The 12,500-nt window shown below is 46.3% G+C and overlaps 21 non-coding genes and 30 pseudogenes across 21 annotated transcripts; all 51 read right to left on the bottom strand.

Annotated features, from left to right (window-relative positions):
- Positions 1-7, bottom strand: part of LOC142122635 (5S ribosomal RNA) — a 119-nt pseudogene extending 112 nt beyond the window's left edge.
- Positions 8-87: 80 nt separating this feature from the next.
- LOC142122437 (5S ribosomal RNA) lies at positions 88-206 on the bottom strand (annotated as a pseudogene).
- Positions 207-286: 80 nt separating this feature from the next.
- On the bottom strand, positions 287-405 carry LOC142122293 (5S ribosomal RNA). The gene has a single exon (XR_012684188.1). It is a non-coding gene; the product is annotated as a 5S ribosomal RNA (ribosomal RNA).
- An 82-nt stretch (positions 406-487) lies between these two features.
- LOC142122215 (5S ribosomal RNA) lies at positions 488-606 on the bottom strand. The gene has a single exon (XR_012684116.1). It is a non-coding gene; the product is annotated as a 5S ribosomal RNA (ribosomal RNA).
- An 81-nt stretch (positions 607-687) lies between these two features.
- Positions 688-806, bottom strand: LOC142122247 (5S ribosomal RNA). The gene has a single exon (XR_012684146.1). It is a non-coding gene; the product is annotated as a 5S ribosomal RNA (ribosomal RNA).
- An 81-nt stretch (positions 807-887) lies between these two features.
- LOC142122280 (5S ribosomal RNA) lies at positions 888-1,006 on the bottom strand. The gene has a single exon (XR_012684176.1). It is a non-coding gene; the product is annotated as a 5S ribosomal RNA (ribosomal RNA).
- An 80-nt stretch (positions 1,007-1,086) lies between these two features.
- LOC142122408 (5S ribosomal RNA) lies at positions 1,087-1,205 on the bottom strand (annotated as a pseudogene).
- Positions 1,206-1,667: 462 nt separating this feature from the next.
- On the bottom strand, positions 1,668-1,786 carry LOC142122538 (5S ribosomal RNA; annotated as a pseudogene).
- An 80-nt stretch (positions 1,787-1,866) lies between these two features.
- On the bottom strand, positions 1,867-1,985 carry LOC142122356 (5S ribosomal RNA; annotated as a pseudogene).
- Positions 1,986-2,066: 81 nt separating this feature from the next.
- LOC142122240 (5S ribosomal RNA) lies at positions 2,067-2,185 on the bottom strand. The gene has a single exon (XR_012684140.1). It is a non-coding gene; the product is annotated as a 5S ribosomal RNA (ribosomal RNA).
- Positions 2,186-2,266: 81 nt separating this feature from the next.
- Positions 2,267-2,385, bottom strand: LOC142122496 (5S ribosomal RNA; annotated as a pseudogene).
- Positions 2,386-2,466: 81 nt separating this feature from the next.
- LOC142122504 (5S ribosomal RNA) lies at positions 2,467-2,585 on the bottom strand (annotated as a pseudogene).
- Positions 2,586-2,666: 81 nt separating this feature from the next.
- On the bottom strand, positions 2,667-2,785 carry LOC142122362 (5S ribosomal RNA; annotated as a pseudogene).
- Positions 2,786-2,865: 80 nt separating this feature from the next.
- On the bottom strand, positions 2,866-2,984 carry LOC142122333 (5S ribosomal RNA; annotated as a pseudogene).
- Positions 2,985-3,255: 271 nt separating this feature from the next.
- On the bottom strand, positions 3,256-3,374 carry LOC142122544 (5S ribosomal RNA; annotated as a pseudogene).
- An 80-nt stretch (positions 3,375-3,454) lies between these two features.
- LOC142122363 (5S ribosomal RNA) lies at positions 3,455-3,573 on the bottom strand (annotated as a pseudogene).
- Positions 3,574-3,653: 80 nt separating this feature from the next.
- On the bottom strand, positions 3,654-3,772 carry LOC142122241 (5S ribosomal RNA). The gene has a single exon (XR_012684141.1). It is a non-coding gene; the product is annotated as a 5S ribosomal RNA (ribosomal RNA).
- Positions 3,773-4,043: 271 nt separating this feature from the next.
- On the bottom strand, positions 4,044-4,162 carry LOC142122271 (5S ribosomal RNA). Its single transcript, XR_012684168.1, has one exon. It is a non-coding gene; the product is annotated as a 5S ribosomal RNA (ribosomal RNA).
- Positions 4,163-4,243: 81 nt separating this feature from the next.
- LOC142122350 (5S ribosomal RNA) lies at positions 4,244-4,362 on the bottom strand (annotated as a pseudogene).
- Positions 4,363-4,600: 238 nt separating this feature from the next.
- Positions 4,601-4,719, bottom strand: LOC142122572 (5S ribosomal RNA; annotated as a pseudogene).
- Positions 4,720-4,801: 82 nt separating this feature from the next.
- Positions 4,802-4,920, bottom strand: LOC142122126 (5S ribosomal RNA). The gene has a single exon (XR_012684066.1). It is a non-coding gene; the product is annotated as a 5S ribosomal RNA (ribosomal RNA).
- A 240-nt stretch (positions 4,921-5,160) lies between these two features.
- LOC142122564 (5S ribosomal RNA) lies at positions 5,161-5,279 on the bottom strand (annotated as a pseudogene).
- An 81-nt stretch (positions 5,280-5,360) lies between these two features.
- Positions 5,361-5,479, bottom strand: LOC142122424 (5S ribosomal RNA; annotated as a pseudogene).
- Positions 5,480-5,560: 81 nt separating this feature from the next.
- On the bottom strand, positions 5,561-5,679 carry LOC142122130 (5S ribosomal RNA; annotated as a pseudogene).
- An 80-nt stretch (positions 5,680-5,759) lies between these two features.
- LOC142122209 (5S ribosomal RNA) lies at positions 5,760-5,878 on the bottom strand. Its single transcript, XR_012684111.1, has one exon. It is a non-coding gene; the product is annotated as a 5S ribosomal RNA (ribosomal RNA).
- An 80-nt stretch (positions 5,879-5,958) lies between these two features.
- Positions 5,959-6,077, bottom strand: LOC142122185 (5S ribosomal RNA). Its single transcript, XR_012684089.1, has one exon. It is a non-coding gene; the product is annotated as a 5S ribosomal RNA (ribosomal RNA).
- Positions 6,078-6,348: 271 nt separating this feature from the next.
- On the bottom strand, positions 6,349-6,467 carry LOC142122272 (5S ribosomal RNA). Its single transcript, XR_012684169.1, has one exon. It is a non-coding gene; the product is annotated as a 5S ribosomal RNA (ribosomal RNA).
- Positions 6,468-6,548: 81 nt separating this feature from the next.
- Positions 6,549-6,667, bottom strand: LOC142122467 (5S ribosomal RNA; annotated as a pseudogene).
- A 238-nt stretch (positions 6,668-6,905) lies between these two features.
- On the bottom strand, positions 6,906-7,024 carry LOC142122492 (5S ribosomal RNA; annotated as a pseudogene).
- Positions 7,025-7,106: 82 nt separating this feature from the next.
- Positions 7,107-7,225, bottom strand: LOC142122191 (5S ribosomal RNA). The gene has a single exon (XR_012684094.1). It is a non-coding gene; the product is annotated as a 5S ribosomal RNA (ribosomal RNA).
- Positions 7,226-7,465: 240 nt separating this feature from the next.
- LOC142122625 (5S ribosomal RNA) lies at positions 7,466-7,584 on the bottom strand (annotated as a pseudogene).
- An 81-nt stretch (positions 7,585-7,665) lies between these two features.
- On the bottom strand, positions 7,666-7,784 carry LOC142122291 (5S ribosomal RNA). The gene has a single exon (XR_012684186.1). It is a non-coding gene; the product is annotated as a 5S ribosomal RNA (ribosomal RNA).
- An 81-nt stretch (positions 7,785-7,865) lies between these two features.
- LOC142122579 (5S ribosomal RNA) lies at positions 7,866-7,984 on the bottom strand (annotated as a pseudogene).
- Positions 7,985-8,226: 242 nt separating this feature from the next.
- LOC142122582 (5S ribosomal RNA) lies at positions 8,227-8,345 on the bottom strand (annotated as a pseudogene).
- A 79-nt stretch (positions 8,346-8,424) lies between these two features.
- LOC142122709 (5S ribosomal RNA) lies at positions 8,425-8,543 on the bottom strand (annotated as a pseudogene).
- Positions 8,544-8,782: 239 nt separating this feature from the next.
- Positions 8,783-8,901, bottom strand: LOC142122305 (5S ribosomal RNA). Its single transcript, XR_012684199.1, has one exon. It is a non-coding gene; the product is annotated as a 5S ribosomal RNA (ribosomal RNA).
- A 79-nt stretch (positions 8,902-8,980) lies between these two features.
- Positions 8,981-9,099, bottom strand: LOC142122450 (5S ribosomal RNA; annotated as a pseudogene).
- Positions 9,100-9,339: 240 nt separating this feature from the next.
- LOC142122580 (5S ribosomal RNA) lies at positions 9,340-9,458 on the bottom strand (annotated as a pseudogene).
- An 81-nt stretch (positions 9,459-9,539) lies between these two features.
- Positions 9,540-9,658, bottom strand: LOC142122153 (5S ribosomal RNA; annotated as a pseudogene).
- Positions 9,659-9,739: 81 nt separating this feature from the next.
- LOC142122617 (5S ribosomal RNA) lies at positions 9,740-9,858 on the bottom strand. Its single transcript, XR_012684252.1, has one exon. It is a non-coding gene; the product is annotated as a 5S ribosomal RNA (ribosomal RNA).
- Positions 9,859-9,939: 81 nt separating this feature from the next.
- LOC142122427 (5S ribosomal RNA) lies at positions 9,940-10,058 on the bottom strand (annotated as a pseudogene).
- An 81-nt stretch (positions 10,059-10,139) lies between these two features.
- LOC142122292 (5S ribosomal RNA) lies at positions 10,140-10,258 on the bottom strand. Its single transcript, XR_012684187.1, has one exon. It is a non-coding gene; the product is annotated as a 5S ribosomal RNA (ribosomal RNA).
- An 81-nt stretch (positions 10,259-10,339) lies between these two features.
- Positions 10,340-10,458, bottom strand: LOC142122550 (5S ribosomal RNA; annotated as a pseudogene).
- Positions 10,459-10,536: 78 nt separating this feature from the next.
- Positions 10,537-10,655, bottom strand: LOC142122328 (5S ribosomal RNA). The gene has a single exon (XR_012684220.1). It is a non-coding gene; the product is annotated as a 5S ribosomal RNA (ribosomal RNA).
- An 81-nt stretch (positions 10,656-10,736) lies between these two features.
- On the bottom strand, positions 10,737-10,855 carry LOC142122506 (5S ribosomal RNA; annotated as a pseudogene).
- Positions 10,856-10,934: 79 nt separating this feature from the next.
- On the bottom strand, positions 10,935-11,053 carry LOC142122323 (5S ribosomal RNA). The gene has a single exon (XR_012684215.1). It is a non-coding gene; the product is annotated as a 5S ribosomal RNA (ribosomal RNA).
- Positions 11,054-11,133: 80 nt separating this feature from the next.
- Positions 11,134-11,252, bottom strand: LOC142122186 (5S ribosomal RNA). Its single transcript, XR_012684090.1, has one exon. It is a non-coding gene; the product is annotated as a 5S ribosomal RNA (ribosomal RNA).
- A 238-nt stretch (positions 11,253-11,490) lies between these two features.
- LOC142122331 (5S ribosomal RNA) lies at positions 11,491-11,609 on the bottom strand (annotated as a pseudogene).
- Positions 11,610-11,879: 270 nt separating this feature from the next.
- LOC142122338 (5S ribosomal RNA) lies at positions 11,880-11,998 on the bottom strand (annotated as a pseudogene).
- Positions 11,999-12,079: 81 nt separating this feature from the next.
- LOC142122249 (5S ribosomal RNA) lies at positions 12,080-12,198 on the bottom strand. Its single transcript, XR_012684148.1, has one exon. It is a non-coding gene; the product is annotated as a 5S ribosomal RNA (ribosomal RNA).
- Positions 12,199-12,279: 81 nt separating this feature from the next.
- On the bottom strand, positions 12,280-12,398 carry LOC142122282 (5S ribosomal RNA). The gene has a single exon (XR_012684178.1). It is a non-coding gene; the product is annotated as a 5S ribosomal RNA (ribosomal RNA).
- Between the last annotated feature and the right edge of the window lie 102 nt (positions 12,399-12,500).

Here is a 12,500-nt window from a genome sequence, read left to right on the forward strand (position 1 = left end):
TGTAGGTTTTGGTTTCCTATTGACCTACATCTCTTATAATCTCAAAACCAGCATTGAAGGAAGCCGGAACAAGAGAGAAGAAAAGAAGGCCTACAGCACCTGGTATTCCCAGGTGGTCTCCCATCCAAGTACTAACCAGTCCCGGCTCTGCTTAGCTTCCAAGATCAGACGAGATTGGGCTTGTTCAGGGTGGTGTGGCTGTAGGTATTGGTTTCCTATTGACCTACATCTCTTATACATCTCAAAACCAGCATTGAAGGAGGCCGGAACAAGAGAGAAAAAAAAAAGCCTACAGCACCTGGTATTTCCTGGTGGTCTCCCATCCAAGTACTAACCAGGCCCAGCCCTGCTTAGCTTCCAAGATCAGACGAGATTGGGCTTGTTCAGGGTGGTGTGGCTGTAGGTATTGTTTTCCTATTGACCTACATCTCTTATACATCTAAAAACAAGCATTGAAGGAAGCCGGAACAAGAGAGAAAAAAAAAAAGGCCTACAGCACCTGGTATTCCCAGGTGGTCTCCCATCCAAGTACTAACCAGGCCCAGCCCTGCTTAGCTTCCAAGATCAGACGAGATTGGGCTTGTTCAGGGTGGTGTGGCTGTAGGTATTGTTTTCCTATTGACCTACATCTCTTATACATCTAGAAACTAGCATTGAAGGAAGCCAGAACAAGAGAGAAGAAAAAAAGGCTTACAGCACCTGGTATTCCCAGGTGGTCTCCCATCCAAGTACTAACCAGGCCCGTCCCTGCTTAGCTTCCAAGATCAGACGAGATTGGGCTTGTTCAGGGTGGTGTGGCTGTAGGTATTGTTTTCCTATTGACCTACATCTCTTATACATCTAGAAACCAGCATTGAAGGAAGCCGGAACAAGAGAGAAGAAAAAAAGTCCTACAGCACCTGGTATTCCCAGGTGGTCTCCCATCCAAGTACTAACCAAGCCCGGCTCTGCTTAACTTCCAAGATCAGACGAGATTGGGCTTGTTCAGGGTGGTGTGGCTGTAGGTATTGGTTTCCTATTGACCTACATCTCTTATACATCTCAAAACCAGCATTGAAGGAGGCCGGAACAAGAGAGAAAAAAAAAAGCCTACAGCACCTGGTATTTCCAGGTGGTCTCCCATCCAAGTACTAACCAGGCCCAGCCCTGCTTAGCTTCCAAGATCAGACGAGATTGGGCTTGTTCAGGGTTGTGTGGCTGTAGGTATTGGTTTCCTATTGACCTACATCTCTTATACATCTCAAAACCAGCATTGAAGGAAGTCGGAACAAGAGAGAAAAAAAAAAGGGCCTACAGCACCTGGTATCCCCAGGTGGTCTCGCATCCAAGTACTAACCAGGCCTGGCTCTGCTTAGCTTCCAAGATCAGGCTTGTTCAGGGTGGTGTGGCTGTAGGTATTGATTTCCTATTGACTTACATCTCTTATACATCTAAAAACCAGCATTGAAGGAAGCCGGAACAAGAGAGAAAAAAAAAAAGCCTACAGCACCTGGTATTCCCAGGTCGTCTCCCATCCAAGTACTAACCAACCCCGGCTCTGCTTAGCTTCCAAGATCAGGCTTGTTCAGGGTGGTGTGGCTGTATGTATTGGTTTCCTATTGACCTACATCTCTTATACATCTAAAAACCAGCATTGAAGGAAGCCGGAACAAGAGAGAAAAAAAAAAAGCCTACAGCACCTGGTATTCCCAGGTGGTCTCCCATCCAAGTACTAACCAGGCCTGGCCCTGCTTAGCTTCCAAGATCAGACGAGATTGGGCTTGTTTAGAGATGTGTAGCTGTAGGTTTTGGCTTCTTATTGACCTACATCTCTTATTATCTCAAAACCAGCATTGAAGGAAGCCGGAACAAGAGAGAAAAAAAAAAGGCATACAGCACCTGGTATTCCCAGGTGGTCTCCTATCCAAGTACTAACCAGGCCCGTCCCTGCTTAGCTTCCAAGATCAGACGAGATTGGGCTTGTTCAGGGTGGTGTGGCTGTAGGTATTGTTTTCCTATTGACCTACATCTCTTATACATCTAGAAACCAGCATTGAAGGAAGCCGGAACAAGAGAGAAGAAAAAAAGGCCTACAGCACCTGGTATTCCCAGGTGGTCTCCAATCCAAGTACTAACCAGGCCCGTCCCTGCTTAGCTTCCAAGATCAGACGAGATTGGGCTTGTTCAGGGTGGTGTGGCTGTAGGCATTGTTTTCCTATTGACCTACATCTCTTATACATCTAGAAACCAGCATTGAAGGAAGCCGGAACAAGAGAGAAGAAAAAAAGGCCTACAGCACCTGGTATTCCCAGGTGGTCTCCCATCCAAGTACTTACCAGGCCCGGCTCTGCTTAGCATCCAAGATCAGACAAGATTGGGCTTGTTCAGGGTGGTGTGGCTGTAGGTATTGTTTTCCTATTGACCTACATCTCTTATACATCTAGAAACCAGCATTGAAGGAAGCCGGAACAAGAGAGAAGAAAAAAAGGCCTACAGTACCTGGTATTCCCAGGTGGTCTCCCATCCAAGTACTAACCAGGCCTGTCCCTGCTAAGCTTCCAAGATCAGACGAGATTGGGCTTGTTCAGGGTGGTGTGGCTGTAGGTATTGTTTTCCTATTGACCTACATCTCTTATACATCTAGAAACCAGCATTGAAGGAAGCCGGAACAAGAGAGAAGAAAAAAAGGCCTACAGCACCTGGTATTCCCAGGTGGTCTCCCATCCAAGTACTAACCAGGCCTGGCTCTGCTTAGCTTCCAAGATCAGACGAGATTGGGCTTGTTCAGGGTGGTGTGGCTGTAGGTATTGGTTTCCTATTGACCTACATCTCTTATACATCTCAAAACCAGCATTGAAGGAGGCCGGAACAAGAGAGAAAAATAAAAGCCTACAGCACCTGGTATTTCCAGGTGGTCTCCCATCCAAGTATTAACCAGGCCCAGCCCTGCTTAGCTTCCAAGATCAGACGAGATTGGGCTTGTTCAGGGTGGTGTGGCTGTAGGTATTGGTTTCCTATTGACCTACATCTCTTATACATCTCAAAACCAGCATTGAAGGAAGTCGGAAAAAGAGAGAAAAAAAAAAGGGCCTACAGCACCTGGTATCCCCAGGTGGTCTCGCATCCAAGTACTAACCAGGCCTGGCTCTGCTTAGCTTCCAAGATCAGGCTTGTTCAGGGTGGTGTGACTGTAGATATTGGTTTCCTATTGACCTCCATCCCTTTACATCTAAAAACCAGCATTGAAGGAAGCCGGAACAAGAGAGAAAAAAAAAAAGCCTACAGCACCTGGTATTCCCAGGTGGTCTCCCATCCAAGTACTAACCAGGCCTGACCCTGCTTAGCTTCCAAGATCAAACGAGATTGGGCTTGTTTAGAGATGTGTAGCTGTAGGTTTTGGTTTCCTATTGACCTACATCTCTTATAATCTCAAAACCAGCATTGAAGGAAGCCGGAACAAGAGAGAAGAAAAAAAGGCCTACAGCACCTGGTATTCCCAGGTGGTCTCCCATCCAAGTACTAACCAGGCCTGGCTCTGCTTAGCTTCCAAGATCAGACGAGATTGGGCTTGTTCAGGGTGGTGTGGCTGTAGGTATTGGTTTCCTATTGACCTACATCTCTTATACATCTCAAAACCAGCATTGAAGGAGGCCGGAACAAGAGAGAAAAAAAAATGCCTACAGCACCTGGTATTTCCAGGTGGTCTCCCATCCAAGTACTAACCAGGCCCAGCCCTGCTTAGCTTCCAAGATCAGACGAGATTGGGCTTGTTCAGGGTGGTGTGGCTGTAGGTATTGGTTTCCTATTGACCTACATCTCTTATACATCTCAAAACCAGCTTTAAAGGAAGCCGGAACAAGAGAGAAATAAAAAAGGCCTACAGCACCTGGTATCCCCAGGTGGTCTCGCATCCAAGTACTAACCAGGCCTGGCTCTGCTTAGCTTCCAAGATCAGGCTTGTTCAGGGTGGTGTGACTGTAGATATTGGTTTCCTATTGACCTCCATCTCTTATACATCTAAAAACCAGCATTGAAGGAAGCCGGAACAAGAGAGAAAAAAAAAAAGCCTACAGCACCTGGTATTCCCAGGTGGTCTCCCATCCAAGTACTAACCAGGCCTGACCCTGCTTAGCTTCCAAGATCAAACGAGATTGGGCTTGTTCAGGGTGGTGTGGCTGTAGGTATTGTTTTCCTATATACCTACATCTCTTATACATCTAAAAACAAGCATTGAAGGAAGCCGGAACAAGAGAGAAAAAAAAAAGGCTTTCTGCACCTGGTATTCCCAGGTGGTCTCCCATCCAAGTACTAACCAGGCCCAGCCCTGCTTAGCTTCCAAGATCAGATGAGATTGGGCATGTCCAGGGTGGTGTGGCTGTAGGTATTGGTTTCCTAATGACCTACATCACTTATACATTTTAAAACCAGCATTGAAGGAAGCCAGAACAAGAGAGAAAAAAAAAAGTATTAACCAGGCCTGGACCTGCTTAGCTTTCAAGATCAGATGAGATTGGGCTTGTTCAGGGTGGTGTGGCTGTAGGTATTGGTTTCCTATTGACCTACATCTCTTATACATCTCAAAACCAGCATTGAAGGAGGCCGGAACAAGAGAGAAAAAAAAAGCCTACAGCTTCTGGTATTTCCAGGTGGTCTCCCATCCAAGTACTAACCAGGCCCAGCCCTGCTTAGCTTCCAAGATCAGACAAGATTGGGCTTGTTCAGGGTGGTGTGGCTGTAGGTATTGTTTTCCTATTGACCTACATCTCTTATGCATCTAAAAACAAGCATTGAAGGAAGCCGGAACAAGAGAGAAAAAAAAAAAGGCCTACAGCACCTGGTATTCCCAGGTGGTCTCCCATCCAAGTACTAACCAGGCCCGGCCCTGCTTAGCTTCCAAGTTCAGATGAGATTGGGCTTGTCCAGGGTGGTGTGGCTGTAGGTATTGGTTTTCTAATGACCTACATCACTTATACATTTTAAAACCAGCATTGAAGGAAGCCAGAACAAGAGAGAAAAAAAAAAGTACTAACCCGGCCTGGACCTGCTTAGCTTTCAAGATCAGATGAGATTGGGCTTGTTCAGGGTGGTGTGGCTGTAGGTATTGTTTTCCTGTTGACCTACATCTCTTATACATCTCAAAACCAGCATTGAAGGAAGTCGGAACAAGAGAGAAAAAAAAAGGGCCTACAGCACCTGGTATTCCCAGGTGGTCTCGCATCCAAGTACTAACCAGGCCCGGCTCTGCTTAGCTTCCAAGATCAGACTAGATTGGGCTTGTTCAGGGTGGTGTGGCTGTAGGTATTGGTTTCCTATTGACCTACATCTCTTATACATCTAAAAACCAGCATTGAAGGAAGCCGGAACAAGAGAGAAAAAAAAAAGGCCTACAGCACCTGGTATTCCCAGGTGGTCTCCCATCCAAGTACTAACCAGGCCCGTCCCTGCTTAGCTTCCAAGATCAGGCGAGATTGGGCTTGTTCAGGGTGGTGCGGCTGCAGGTAATGTTTTCCTATTGACCTACATCTCTTATACATCTAAAAACCCGCATTGAAGGAAGCCGGAACAAGAGAGAAAAAAAAAAAGCCTACAGCACCTGGCATTCCCAGGTGGTCTCCCATCCAAGTACTAGCTAGGCCTGGCCCTGCGTAGCTTCCAAGATCAGACGAGATTGGGCTTGTTTAGAGATGTGTAGCTGTAGGTTTTGGTTTCCTATTGACCTACATCTCTTATAATCTCAAAACCAGCATTGAAGGAAGCCGGAACAAGAGAGAAGAAAAAAAGGCCTACAGCACCTGGTATTCCCAGGTGGTCTCCCATCCAAGTACTAACCAGGCCCGGCTCTGCTTAGCTTCCAAGATCAGACGAGATTGGGCTTGTTCAGGGTGGTGTGGCTGTAGGTATTGGTTTCCTATTGACCTACATCTCTTATACATCTCAAAACCAGCATTGAAGGAGGCCGGAACAAGAGAGAAAAAAAAAAGCCTACAGCACCTGGTATTTCCAGGTGGTCTCCCATCCAAGTACTAACCAGGCCCAGCCCTGCTTAGCTTCCAAGATCAGACGAGATTGGGCTTGTTCAGGGTGGTGTGGCTGTAGGTATTGGTTTCCTATTGACCTACATCTCTTATACATCTCAAAACCAGCATTGAAGGAAGTCGGAAAAAGAGAGAAAAAAAAAAGGGCCTACAGCACCTGGTATCCCCAGGTGGTCTCGCATCCAAGTACTAACCAGGCCTGGCTCTGCTTAGCTTCCAAGATCAGGCTTGTTCAGGGTGGTGTGACTGTAGATATTGGTTTCCTATTGACCTCCATCTCTTATACATCTAAAAACCAGCATTGAAGGAAGCCGGAACAAGAGAGAAAAAAAAAAGCCTACAGCACCTGGTATTCCCAGGTGGTCTCCCATCCAAGTACTAACCAGGCCTGACCCTGCTTAGCTTCCAAGATCAAACGAGATTGGGCTTGTTCAGGGTGGTGTGGCTGTAGGTATTGTTTTCCTATATACCTACATCTCTTATACATCTAAAAACAAGCATTGAAGGAAGCCGGAACAAGAGAGAAAAAAAAAAGGCTTTCTGCACCTGGTATTCCCAGGTGGTCTCCCATCCAAGTACTAACCAGGCCCAGCCCTGCTTAGCTTCCAAGATCAGATGAGATTGGGCATGTCCAGGGTGGTGTGGTTGTAGGTATTGGTTTCCTAATGACCTACATCACTTATACATTTTAAAACCAGCATTGAAGGAAGCCAGAACAAGAGAGAAAAAAAAAAGTATTAACCAGGCCTGGACCTGCTTAGCTTTCAAGATCAGATGAGATTGGGCTTGTTCAGGGTGGTGTGGCTGTAGGTATTGGTTTCCTATTGACCTACATCTCTTATACATCTCAAAACCAGCATTGAAGGAGGCCGGAACAAGAGAGAAAAAAAAAGCCTACAGCATCTGGTATTTCCAGGTGGTCTCCCATCCAAGTACTAACCAGGCCCAGCCCTGCTTAGCTTCCAAGATCAGACAAGATTGGGCTTGTTCAGGGTGGTGTGGCTGTAGGTATTGTTTTCCTATTGACCTACATCTCTTATGCATCTAAAAACAAGCATTGAAGGAAGCCGGAACAAGAGAGAAAAAAAAAAAGGCCTACAGCACCTGGTATTCCCAGGTGGTCTCCCATCCAAGTACTAACCAGGCCCGGCCCTGCTTAGCTTCCAAGATCAGATGAGATTGGGCTTGTCCAGGGTGGTGTGGCTGTAGGTATTGGTTTTCTAATGACCTACATCACTTATACATTTTAAAACCAGCATTGAAGGAAGCCAGAACAAGAGAGAAAAAAAAAAGTACTAACCCGGCCTGGACCTGCTTAGCTTTCAAGATCAGATGAGATTGGGCTTGTTCAGGGTGGTGTGGCTGTAGGTATTGTTTTCCTGTTGACCTACATCTCTTATACATCTCAAAACCAGCATTGAAGGAAGTCGGAACAAGAGAGAAAAAAAAAGGGCCTACAGCACCTGGTATTCCCAGGTGGTCTCGCATCCAAGTACTAACCAGGCCCGGCTCTGCTTAGCTTCCAAGATCAGACTAGATTGGGCTTGTTCAGGGTGGTGTGGCTGAAGGTATTGGTTTCCTATTGACCTACATCTCTTATACATCTAAAAACCAGCATTGAAGGAAGCCGGAACAAGAGAGAAAAAAAAAAGGCCTACAGCACCTGGTATTCCCAGGTGGTCTCCCATCCAAGTACTAACCAGGCCCGTCCCTGCTTAGCTTCCAAGATCAGACGAGATTGGGCTTGTTCAGGGTGGTGCGGCTGCAGGTAATGTTTTCCTATTGACCTACATCTCTTATACATCTAAAAACCCGCATTGAAGGAAGCCGGAACAAGAGAGAAAAAAAAAAAGCCTACAGCACCTGGCATTCCCAGGTGGTCTCCCATCCAAGTACTAACTAGGCCTGGCCCTGCGTAGCTTCCAAGATCAGACGAGATTGGGCTTGTTCAGGGTGGTGTGGCTGTAGGTATTGGTTTCTTAATGACCTACATCACTTATACATCTCAAAACCAGCATTTAAGGAAGCCAGAACAAGAGAGAAAAAAAAAAAGTACTAACCAGGCCCGGCCCTGCTTAGCTTTCAAGATCAGACGAGATTGGGCTTGTTCAGGGTGGTGTGGCTGTAGGTATTGGTTCCCTATTGACCTACATCTCTTATACATCTCAAAACCAGCATTAAAGGAAGTCGGAACAAGAGAGAAAAAAAAAAATGCCTACAGCACCTGGTATTCCCAGGTGGTCTCGCATCCAAGTACTAACCAGGCCCGGCTCTGCTTAGCTTCCAAGATCAGATGAGATTGGGCTTGTTCAGGGTGTTGTGGCTGTAGGATTTGGTTTCCTAATGACCTACATCACTTATACATCTGAAAACCAGCATTGAAGGAAGCCGGATCAAAAAAGAAAAAAAAGGCCTACAGCACCTGGCATTCCCAGGTGGTCTCCCATCCATGTACTAACTAGGCCTGGCGCGGCTTATCTTTCAAGATCAGATGAGATTGGGCTTGTCCAGGGTGGTGTGGCTGTAGGTATTGGTTTTCTAATGACCTACATCACTTATACATTTTAAAACCAGCATTGAAGGAAGCCAGAACAAGAGAGAAAAAAAAAAGTACTAACCAGGCCTGGACCTGCTTAGTTTTCAAGATCAGATGAGATTGGGCTTGTTCAGGGTGGTGTGGCTGTAGGTATTGTTTTCCTATTGACCTACATCTCTTATACATCTAAAAACCAGCATTGAAGGAAGCCGGAACAAGAGAGAAAAAAAAAGGCCTACAGCACCTGGTATTCCCAGGTGGTCTCCCATCCAAGTACTAACCAGGCCCGTCCCTGCTTAGCTTCCAAGATCAGAGGAGATTGGGCTTGTTCAGGGTGGTGCGGCTGTAGGTATTGTTTTCCTATTGACCTACATCTCTTATACATCTAAAAACCCGCATTGAAGGAAGCCGTAACAAGAGAGAAAAAAAAAGCCTACAGCACCTGGTATTCCCAGGTGGTCTCCCATCCAAGTACTAACTAGGCCTGGCCCTGTTTAGCTTCCAAGATCAGACGAGATTGGGCTTGTTCAGGGTGGTGTGGCTGTAGGTATTGGTTTCCTAATGACCTACATCACTTATACATCTCAAAACCAGCATTGAAGAAAGCCAGAACAAGAGAGAAAAAAAAAAGTACTAACCAGGCCTGGACCTGCTTAGCTTTCAAGATCAGACGAGATTGGGCTTGTTCAGGGTGGTGTAGCTGTAGGTATTGGTTCCCTATTGACCTACATCTCTTATACATCTCAAAACCAGCATTGAAGGAAGTCGGAACAAGAGAGAAAAAAAAAATGCCTACAGCACCTGGTATTCCCAGGTGGTCTCGCATCCAAGTACTAACCAGGCCCGGCTCTGCTTAGCTTCCAAGATCAGATGAGATTGGGCTTGTTCAGTGTGTTGTGGCTGTAGGATTTGGTTTCCAAATGACCTACATCACTTATACATCTGAAAACCAGCATTGAAGGAAGCCGGATCAAAAGAGAAAAAAAAAAGGCCTACAGCACCTGGCATTCCCAGGTGGTCTCCCATCCATGTACTAACTAGGCCTGGCGCGGCTTATCTTTCAAGATCAGACGAGATTGTGCTTGTTCAAGGTGGAGTGGCTGTAGGCATTAGTTTCCTATTGACCTACATCTCTTATACATCTCAACACCAGCATTGAAGGAAGCCGGAACAAGAGAGAAAAAAAAAAGGCCTACAGCACCTGGTATTCCCAGGTGGTCTCCCATCCAAGTACTAACCAGGCCCGGCCCTGCTTAGCTTCCAAGATCAGATGAGATTAGGCTTGTTCAGGGTGGTGTGGCTGTAGGTATTGTTTTCATATTGACCTACATCTCTTATACATCTAAAAACCAGCATTGAAGGAAGCCGGAACAAGAGAGAAGAAAAAAAGGCCTACAGCACCTGGTATTCCCAGGTGGTCTCCCATCCAAGTACTAACCAGGCCTGGCTCTGCTTAGCTTCCAAGATCAGATGAGATTGGGCTTGTTCAGGGTGGCGTGGCTGTAGGTATTGGTTTCCTATTGACCTACATCTCTTATACATCTCAAAACCAGCATTGAAGGAGGCCGGAACAAGAGAGAAAAAAAAAAGGCCTACAGCACCTGGTATTCCCAGGTGGTCTCCCATCCAAGTACTAACCAGGCCTGGCCCTGCTTTGCTTCCAAGATCAGATGAGATTGGGCTTGTCCAGGGTGGTGTGGCTGTAGGTATTGGTTTCCTATTGACCTACATCTCTTATACATCTCAAAACCAGCATTGAAGGAAGCCGGAACAAGAGAGAAAAAAAAAAGGCCTACAGCACCTGGTATTCCCAGGTGGTCTCCCATCAAAGTACTAACCAGGTCCGGCCCTGCTTAGCTTCCAAGATCAAACGAGATTGGGATTGTTCAGAGATGTGTAGCTGTAGGTATTGGTTTTGTATTGACCTACATCTCTTATAATCTCAAAACCAGCATTGAAGGAAGCCGGAACAAGAGAGAAAAAAAAGGCCTACAGCACCTGGTATTCCCAGGTGGTCTCCCATCCAAGTACTAACCAGGCCCGGCCCTGCTTAGCTTTGAAGATCAGATGAGATTGGGCTTGTTCAGGGTGGTGTGGCTGTAGGTATTGTTTTCTTATTGACCTACATCTCTTATACATCTAGAAACCAGCATTGAAGGAAGCCGGAACAAGAGAGAAGAAAAAAAGGCCTACAGCACCTGGTATTCCCAGGTGGTCTCCCATGCAAGTACTAACCAGGCCCGGCTCTGCTTAGCTTCCAAGATCAAACGAGATTGGGATTGTTCAGAGATGTGTAGCTGTAGGTATTGGTTTTGTATTGACCTACATCTCTTATAATCTCAAAACCAGCATTGATGGAAGCCGGAACAAGAGAGAAAAAAAAAGGCCTACAGCACCTGGTATTCCCAGGTGGTCTCCCATCCAAGTACTAACCAGGCCTGGCTCTGCTTAGCTTCCAAGATCAGATGAGATTGGGCTTGTTCAGGGTGGTGTGGCTGTAGGTATTTTTTTCGTATTGACCTACATCTCTTATACATTTCAAAACCAGCATTGAAGGAGGCCGGAACAAGAGAGAAAAAAAAAAGCCTACAGCACCTGGTATTTCCAGGTGGTCTCCCATCCAAGTACTAACCAGGCCCAGCCCTGCTTAGCTTCCAAGATCAGACGAGATTGGGCTTGTTCAGGGTGGTGTGGCTGTAGGTATTGTTTTCCTATTGACCTACATCTCTTATACATCTAAAAACAAGCATTGAAGGAAGCCGGAACAAGAGAGAAAAAAAAAAGTACTAACCAGGCCCGGACCTGCTTAGCTTTCAAGATCAGACGAGATTGGGCTTGTTCAGGGTGGTGTGGCAGTAGGTATTGGTTTCCTATTGACCTACATCTCTTATACATATCAAAACCAGCATTGAAGGAGGCGTAACAAGAGAGAAAAAAAAAAGCCTACAGCACCTGGTATTTCCAGGTGGTCTCCCATCCAAGTACTAACCAGGCCCAGCCATGCTTAGCTTCCAAGATCAGACGAGATTGGGCTTGTTCAGGGTGGTGTGGCTGTAGGTAATGGTTTCCTATTGACCTACATCTCTTATACATCTCAAAACCAGCATTGAAGGAAGTCGGAACAAGAGAGAAAAAAAAAAGGGCCTACAGCACCTGGTATTCCCAGGTGGTCTCGCATCCAAGTACTAACCAACCCCGGCTCTGCTTAGCTTCCAAGATCAGGCTTGTTCAGGGTGGTGTGGCTGTATGTATTGGTTTCCTATTGACCTACATCTCTTATACATCTAAAAACCAGCATTGAAGGAAGCCGGAACAAGAGAGAAAAAAAAAGGCCACAGCACCTGGTATTCCCAGGTGGTCTCCCATCCAAGTACTAACCAGGCCCGTCCCTGCTTAGCTTCCAAGATCAGACGAGATTGGGCTTGTTCAGGGTGGTGTGGCTGTAGGTATTGTTTCCCTATTGACCTACATCTCTTATACATCTAGAAACCAGCATTGAAGGAAGCCGGAACAAGAGAGAAGAAAAAAAGGCCTACAGAACCTGGTATTCCCAGGTGGTCTCCCATCCAAGTACTAACCAGGCCCGTCCCTGCTTAGCTTCCAAGATCAGATGAGATTGGGCTTGTTCAGGGTGGTGTGGCTGTAGGTATTGTTTTCTTATTGACCTACATCTCTTATACATCTAGAAACCAGCATTGAAGGAAGCCGGAACAAGAGAGAAGAAAAAAAGGCCTACAGCACCTGGTATTCCCAGGTGGTCTCCCATCCAAGTACTAACCAGGCCCAGCCCTGCTTAGCTTCCAAGATCAGATGAGATTGGGCTTGTTCAGGGTGGTGTGGCTGTAGGTATTGATTTCCTATTGACCTACATCTCTTATACATCTCAAAACCAGCATTGAAGGAAGTCGGAACAAGAGAGAAAAAAAAAAGGGCCTACAGCACCTGGTATC

Source organism: Mixophyes fleayi, unplaced genomic scaffold (genome assembly GCF_038048845.1).
Source record: "Mixophyes fleayi isolate aMixFle1 unplaced genomic scaffold, aMixFle1.hap1 Scaffold_229, whole genome shotgun sequence".
Lineage (NCBI taxonomy): Eukaryota > Metazoa > Chordata > Amphibia > Anura > Limnodynastidae > Mixophyes > Mixophyes fleayi.